Genomic DNA, 8,382 nt, shown 5'->3' with positions numbered 1-8,382 from the left:
CACTTTCACTCTTGGGTACTGCAGCTACCCTATAGTTTTCCACTGTTGTTGATCTCAGCTCTGCTGGAACAGTTGGGAGTTAAACTGCCTTGCATTGCTCAAGGGCAACCATAAACGTCTCTATCCATAAATGGATTGCATTTATATATAATGTACTTCACATGCAAAACCATGCAAGGCACCAACCTGCTTATCGGGAGCAGTTAGGGTTTCAGTGTCTGCTCAAGGACACAAAGGCTGAATCTGATTTAGTTCTCAAATCCGATCTTTTGGCCCAACTGTTCACACGGCATTTGCAAGTGACTCAGATCTGATCTGTGTGTTCAGACTGATTTTAACAACTTCAACCCAAAGTGCCCTGCGTCGACATATCTGCTTTGGTTACCGTGGTAACAACGTAGGTGTCATGACATGTCATGATTTTCCTCTGACATTGCATTCTTTCTTTTCTTTTTTTAAACATTTGTTTTTGGGCTTTTTATGCCTTTATTCGATAGGACAGTAGACTGACAGGAAATGGGGAGAGAGATGGGGAATGACATGTGTCAAAGGTCATCCGGATCGGGAATCGAACCGGCGACGCCAGCAGGCATCATAGCCTAGTATATGGTACGCGCCTTGACCACCAGGCCAGCGGGCGCCCTGACATTGCAGTTTTGAACTTTTGAACCCATTTTTCTGCCATGCTGTGAGATATCTTTTCATATATTGCCTTAATTGTACTGGCATCCCCCCAAAGTGCTAGAAAGCGTTGCATTTCTCCATCAGTCCACTGAATGCTGCTCGCCATTTCTTCTGTAGTGTAAAACTTATGCAAAACTGTTTTATTTTCATTACACCCTTGCGCTCTTGTAAATCAAAATGCATTTCTCGCGCTCTGTAATGACATTAGTGGCGCTCGGGTCACGCTGCAAGTGAGGTTTTGGACAGTTTGATATGTGACTTGGCACGTTAGATCAGGTTAGTGCATTCAGACTGAGACACATCTTTAGAAGTTAGATTTGAATCAGATTTGAAACCACCTCTGGATGTGGTTCTACAAATTGGATTTCATGTGACCTGCATGTGACCTGTCTGCATTTAGACTATTTTAAACAAATCGGATTCCACTTTTGATGTGGCACAGATCTGATTCAGGTTGGATTTGGGTGGCAGTGTAAATCAGGCCTTACTTATCCAGGAGGAGCCGGGAATGGAACCTTTGGATTCCAAGACCACTCAGACCGCTCTACCTCCTGAGCCACTGACTTGTTAGACAAGAGCAAGTTGTGTGACAGTGTGAGAGTCACCCAATGGGCCTCATCAATCAACCAACCAAGACATTTCTTCTTACTCACTTTTCACAAGATTCTGACATTCATAATTGTTTTCTTAGCTGTGATATGTTCTTAGGTAAGAACATAATCCATGCACACACGCAGAAATAATATAGGTCTTACCTTCTTCAATTCGACAGCTATATAATATTGTAGGATTTAAATTAACCTACAACAATACTTATAATTTATACAAGTTAATTCCACCCAAACAGTGGTGAGTTGAAGTATTTTTAGAATTTATAATCTGTCGTATGACGGTATTGCATGCCGAAAATAGCACAAAGAATTTACAGTTATCTATTCTCTTACAGTATCTGTCGTTTCTCTTTTCATTCTATTCTATTTTCTCCAATAATGTAACCATGTAATCACCAGGTCTCGCAATTTGTGCACAAGTTATGAAAACCCGCTCACCATGTCAACGTTTGTTCTTTACTAAAAAATATATAGTTTATGTAAGCACTTTTATGGTCGTGTGAGATGGCTGAATCGAATGGGTAAAATTGTTGCTGTTCTTTTCTCGTTTCTTCCTTCATTATTTTATCATTAATAAACATGCTCATATTTTTATATGAATCACATATTGCACTTATTTTTATTTTCCATGGCTGTGTGGTTTTTAACAGCACATAAATAGCAAATTGCAGCAAGATGTGTGAACTGTTGTGATAAAAGAAGGCTAATGGAATACAACCACCCCATTCAAGTGGATGGTAAGATACAGATAAAAAATATCTGTATCTTATCCACTTGAATGGAGACCGATATTTTTTATCTGTTTATCTGTCCCAGTGGACTACAAACCATTGAATGACATCTGGACCTACTATACTGCTCTTATAAACAGAGCTGCTACCTTTAAACACATTTTAAATCAGAGTTTTTTTGTATAGTAGCCTACTTAAAATCATTTTGGGGGAAAATTCAGCTTTTTCTCCCAAAGCGACTACAAAAGATTGCGGCTATTTGTATATAACATGAAACTGCTTATTGTAGAAAACAACAGCATTAGTGCCAGTTTCGACGAAGTCTGCACTGTATTGCTGCTTTTCCTAACCATACCAGTCACAGTGGCATCAGCCGAACGTTCCTTCTCTAAATTAAAGCAGCAATACTGAGTACTGTGGGACAGGGACGCCTTAGTGGACTTGCCACACTGTCCATCGAGAATGAATGACATTATAAATGACTTTGCAGAGCGAAAATCCAGGAGGATTCAGCTATGAGGTAAACCGAGGCAGAGCCTCCTTTCATTTATTTCTATAACCACTATGTTATTAACCTGTGTTGTTGTGGTGCACCGTCACCTTAATGTTAAGCCTCTAGCCTATCTTCATTTATTTTTTTCTCCTTTCTTGTCTCCTCTCAACCCAGAAACCCTGTCCAAGGTGCTGAAGTGGGCTGTGTGAAATTAAGCTTGTGTCATATGGACATTATTGTGTTAATTGGAAGTTTGTGAAGGACTTATCTGATTATATCTGTGTACGCAACTGTGCATTCAATTATTGTCAAAAAGCACGCTTTATACTTTGAGAAGTGTTTAGTTGTTGAATGTATACATGAGGGAAATGGATAAAATAAATGTAATTATTAAATGTAAAAAAATCATCCATTCATTTTTCCCATAGACAGAAGAAAAGAAAAGATTTGAATATTTAAATGTAATTATATGATATACTAGCCTACATTTAATAAATATCCTTTGTTTAGCGTTTTTTCCTTTTCACGTGATCAAACGTTTTATGTTCATGGTTCACCAGGATCCTGGATGGCTTGATTCTAGGCTTAAAATAATCTATATAAATATTTTTGTAAGAGTATATGGGGGAAAAAAATGAATGGATGATGTTTTAGTGGCACCAGTAAATCACGCCTACTGCTATGCTTTTCCTTTTATCCGATGAACTTTTAACAGTCTCTTATATCCATCTGGGAAATAAATGGTAGGGAGTAGGGACTGATGTCCATTGTCCAGCCAACTGCTCTATAGTCTGTTCACATGTAGAATGAACTTGTGACAGTGACCACTGCATGGGCTACTGCTGCCCTCTGCTGTGGCAGTAGAACATATCAATGTTGTTTCTCACTTGGGTCCATTCCCATAATAACAGACCCTTTGATGTTCTATTATTAATCACAGATTAATCAAATGATCTAAAGCGAATTCGTCAACAGGTTAGTTGTAAATAAATAGGTAGTTGCAGCCCTAATTAACCGCTTAAACCCTATGCTTCATTGATCAGGGTCCCCCATGGGTCTTTTCTTGGTCCCCTCTACAAAAAAATCTCTTTGCTGAATTTGGCCAATTTGCAAGCTCACAAAGCATTGTGACTCTTTGTGAGCATCTAATTTTGCCTACTTTTTACACATAAATGTCACCAGAAATGCCCAGAAAAGGTTACAGCAGGGGTCTTCAACGTTTTCAGGCCAGGGACCCCTTAGTTGAGAGAGAGATGAAGCAGGGACCCCCACAACTTTTTCAAAGATTCCATATAGTTTCATTGTTTGACAGCACAATCAAATCAATGTATTTTGGATTCATGTCAATTTGAGTTTTCAGATATTTAACCACTTGAACCGTCAATACTTAACAAAGTTGACCTTTCACTCTGTACTTGGTCTGCTCTTTTTACCCTCTACAAAACCTCTTTGCCAAAAATAGCAGATCAACAAGCTCACAACGCCTCACAGCGCGGGCGTTGTGAGCTTGTAGATCTGCTATTTTTGGCTAAAAATATCAGATTCAGAATATGGACGCTAGGGTTCAAGTGGTTAATATAAAAAAGTAGAAAAAAGGTTTCTATCACACAAAGATTTGGAGGACCCCCAGTAGTGACTCTGAGGACCCCCTAGGGGTCCCAGACCCCCTGTTGAAGACCCCTGGGTAACAGTATTCTTATTCACGTGGTTAGTAGGATTCTATCTATTCTAGAACATATCGTTGCTGTCTCAGCATGTGTGGAAAATATGTATTTCTTTGAAAAGAAAGAATTGCCACTAAATACCTTTTTGTATGTTTTTTGTTATCAATTATAATGTATTCACTGAATATACAGAATGCAAAATTGAAGTGTAATCAATAAACAAGAATAAAATAAAAAGATCACATGAACAAACAACGCTTTATTCACATAATATACAGAATGGAAATATGAAATGTAATGAATAAATGAATAATAAAAACAAGAATAAAATAAAAAATCACAAGATACATGAACAAACAACATACTGTACAACGTTTACAAGAAGTGCTTAATTGTATACAGTGATTAATTGATGAATGATCAGTGATTAATTGATCAATGAATGATTGACAGTCATTAATAATAAGAGGGGAAAAGAGATTGAAGACACCTGTTGATTAAATGAAATGGGTAGGTTGTTTCTGTACAAAGTCTATAACTGTCTTCACAACCTACAGCCAACCAGGCTAACCAGGACTCCATGTTACTCACCTTAATTGCTGGCAGCCTTCAGAAAGTTGTCCAAGCCTGTTGTGTGTAACATAGCCCCATATAGAACCTCACCTCACTGCATAGCACATGGATGGTCCAGTGCCTCACAAATACCTTGCATACAGTGACTGAAGAACCGCGTGCTCGGACGCACTGTAGGATGATGAGGAGCACTGAGTGTAGGCTGTGTAGCCCGCTGATTTGTCTAGTCCGTCTGCCACAAAGAACACGAAGCAGCTCTCTTGTGGTGTGAAGAGAATTCTTTCAACTCTGCTGTCAAATCGGACTCGCCGCACGTCCCGTGGATTAGGCCCATTGTCTCTGTCATAGGTGGGGACACGATCCTTCTTCAGGATGGATGCAGCCTGGCGAGCCGGCTGGTTACGATGATGGACTCTGAGGCTGGTCTTAGAGCCATAACCCTCGTCTTCAGGGTGGTTCTGTTGGTGGTGGTTGTGGGTGGTGGAGGACTCATCTGCTGCTGGAGCAGAGGGTTGAAGGGAGTCGTCGGTTGGTCCCGTTTCCTCCGCGGTTGGAGGTCTGGCGATGCGAAGTAGTAACGGGTCCAGTGACTCCGGTCTGGTCCTCCTGTGCCAGGTGACCGAAACACATTGACCCATGACTGCAGAAACTGTTGTTTTTGTTGGTTAAACTTGGTTTGGTTGGCTGGTTTTGTTTGGTTGGTTGGTCTTGGTTAGTTCGGTAGTGTTCTCTCTAATAACTTCCTCTCTCTGCTGTCTGCTTCGCTTCTCCTCTCTCTGTAACGTAACGACTACACCGGCTCCGCTCGCGTAGAGGCTATTTGAGCGCCGCAACTTTCAAAGCTCGGCCAATCACAAGGACGATTGGGGGCGGCGCTTCGCGCTTGACCAATCAGACTCAGGAGCGTAGCGCCGGTTGGAGGCGGAGCGATTTTTAAATGCCGCGTCGGTCGGTGCTGTGCCTGGTGGAAGTTACGTTACGTTACATATAACACGTTAAAACGTCCTGGAACTCAAGTTACAAACCCTATTACAGTAGGCCTATGTGATGGACAAACCCAGGGGTATTTTGGGAGTCAACAGTCACGCGAGACTAGTAGGACAGCAAACCTCTGCGCATCTTTTCTGCGCACCTTGTTTACATTTTGTAGCCTATATTATTTTTCCAAGGAAAAACAGATATCCACAACATTGGTTGCCCGCAGACTGAGCTAAAAGCAAGAGAGTTTTTAGGTTGTATTTATAAATGTTCAATGATGGGTCTGGACTGGACTGGAGCCTATCAAACAGTTTACTCAAACCTCACGGAACGTTAGGAAAGTGCCCCATCTTGTGGCAAAACAGAGCTATTACACACGCCTCACAGTGTATATTAACTGGATGTTATCAGTTTAATTCAACAAATATAGCTGTGTCTGGGTAACATCGCCTCAAGTGAGTGTTTAAACCAACAAGGCATATTGTTTAGCATTCTCGATGTTGTTAGTAGAGCTATAAAATATATTGTTTAAAAGAAGAGTTTAGGTTTGTGTATGTTGTTGTTGTCATAGCTACTGGCCTACTGCATTGCATTGTGGGATAAATACTGGTAGTTTCAGAACGTCGTAAATATGTTTCACGTACCATTGACTGAGTAGATACGTTTCTGACATACTAAGTCTCAATATTGTTTGTCAATAACTAGTAGTGTATGTTGTTATGGAATTTCGGACGCCGTGGTGACGTTTATCGGCCGCTGCTTGTGATTGGCTGAAGGCTGAAGCGGAGGCAGCTGCCACGTCACGTGTAGTTTGTTTACATGTTGGAAACAGCTGTTGCGTTCTGCCGCGCGTTGCTACTACGGTTGCTATGGCTACGCGTGTAACAAAACACCATGTATGGTCATCATCAACAAATCAGAACTTCTGTGACGTGGCAGAATTCGGCCCTATAAAAGGAGATCCCAGCCACACAGGTAACAGTGATCACTTGTGTCACATTGGTGTGTCTTTGTGCATTTCTTATGAACACAGTCAAGATGTCCAAACTCAGAGATAGACCTTCATGCAGCGACTCAGACAACAAATCCACCTGTAAAGCAGATGAATATGACTCCATGGATTCATCTGGAGACGGCAGCAGCAAGAGAAGAGGAGGATGAGAGGAGGGGTGAAGAAGCGTGAGGCAGGGCAGAAGAAGTCTGTCCCACTGCAAAAACCCAAGGAGAAGAAGTCACATCGCGTGAAGATAGACATTGAATTCATCAAGGACACGGTGAGGCGACGCCAGACCTTCAGCAAGCGTAGGATCAGTGTGATGAAAAAGGTCAAGGAGCTCTCCATGCTGACGGGAACCCAGGTCCTCTTGCTGGTGGCCAGCGAAACGGGACGTGTCTACGAGTTTGCCTCTGACAAGCTCCAGCCCGTGATCTCTGGTGAGGCGGGCAAAGCCCTGATTCAGTCATGCCTCAACACTCAACTGCGACCCCCACGGCAAAGACATGGCTGTCCACGAGATAATGATGATGAAGACCTGCCCACGGATGTGAGCGCCTGTCCACGAGATGATGTTGATGAAGACGCGTATTGGAGCGCCTGTCCTGGCTGTCCAGATGAAGACGAGCCCACGGATGTGACCACCTGTCCACGAGATGATGATGATGATGATAAAGTCACACCCACGGATGTGAGCGCCTTTCCCCAAGATAATGATGATGAAGACGCACCAACGGTTTGGAGCGCCTGTCCAGATGAAGACGAGCCCACGGATATGAGCACCTGTCCACGAGATGATGATGATGATGAAATGATGTACAACATGTCCGAGTGAGCGCAGGCCTGCTCCCACTTTGATATCATTATGATCACTTTATGATCACTTCAATGAGGAATTGATGGAATTTGCAATGAGCATCTGCGCTGCTGATTGAAAAGTTTAAGTTCACTGGTCACAGCCACATATATCAGTGTAGCCTACATTGTGCAAGCGACGAAAAATCAAGCAGAGAAAATCAAGCGTCATGTGTGACTTCATTGGCTTTGGCTTCCCTCAACATGGAGATAAAAAAAAAAAGAAAAAAAAAGTCCTCTTAAACCAAAGGCCCTTTTAAGGGCCACTTCCTCTCCTCTTGCTGTGACCTTGCCGTGGTGGAGAGGCTTGAGTGATTCAGTGATCCTGGGTCCTATTATGCCAGTGGGAGTTCAAACTCTGGACATGCAGGGTTGTTGAACTACACCGGATTGGTCACAGGTGAAGAGTCCAGACAAACAGCAGCAAAGTGTTTCTTTCTTTCTGTAATTAAGTCATTAAGTGAGGGTGTCTTCTTGCTACAGCTACACATTGCTTGAAAGAAGCAGTCTCCTGGTCCGACCCAATAGCAGTGGTTAGTGTAAGGACACAAACCACATGGGCTCAAATGAATGACATTGAATCCGGCTCGATCCCGGTCAGGCTGGACCATTAAAGTTGCTATAAGCAGTTTTCTGCTGACATAAGCAGGAAACATGCAATTGCTTATTTTTATTTTAAGCAATAAGCAATTGCATGTTTCCTGCTCCTGTCAGCAGAAAACTGCTTATAGCAACTTTAAGCCTACACATGTCACTCCCCCTACACACTGTTTACACACGCACGCACGCACACACACAC

The sequence above is a fragment of the Nannobrachium achirus genome (assembly GCF_963921795.1).
Source record: "Nannobrachium achirus genome assembly, chromosome: 5".
Lineage (NCBI taxonomy): Eukaryota > Metazoa > Chordata > Actinopteri > Myctophiformes > Myctophidae > Nannobrachium > Nannobrachium achirus.
The sequence above is the reverse complement of the archived record's forward strand: the minus strand, read 5'-3'. Positions refer to the sequence as shown.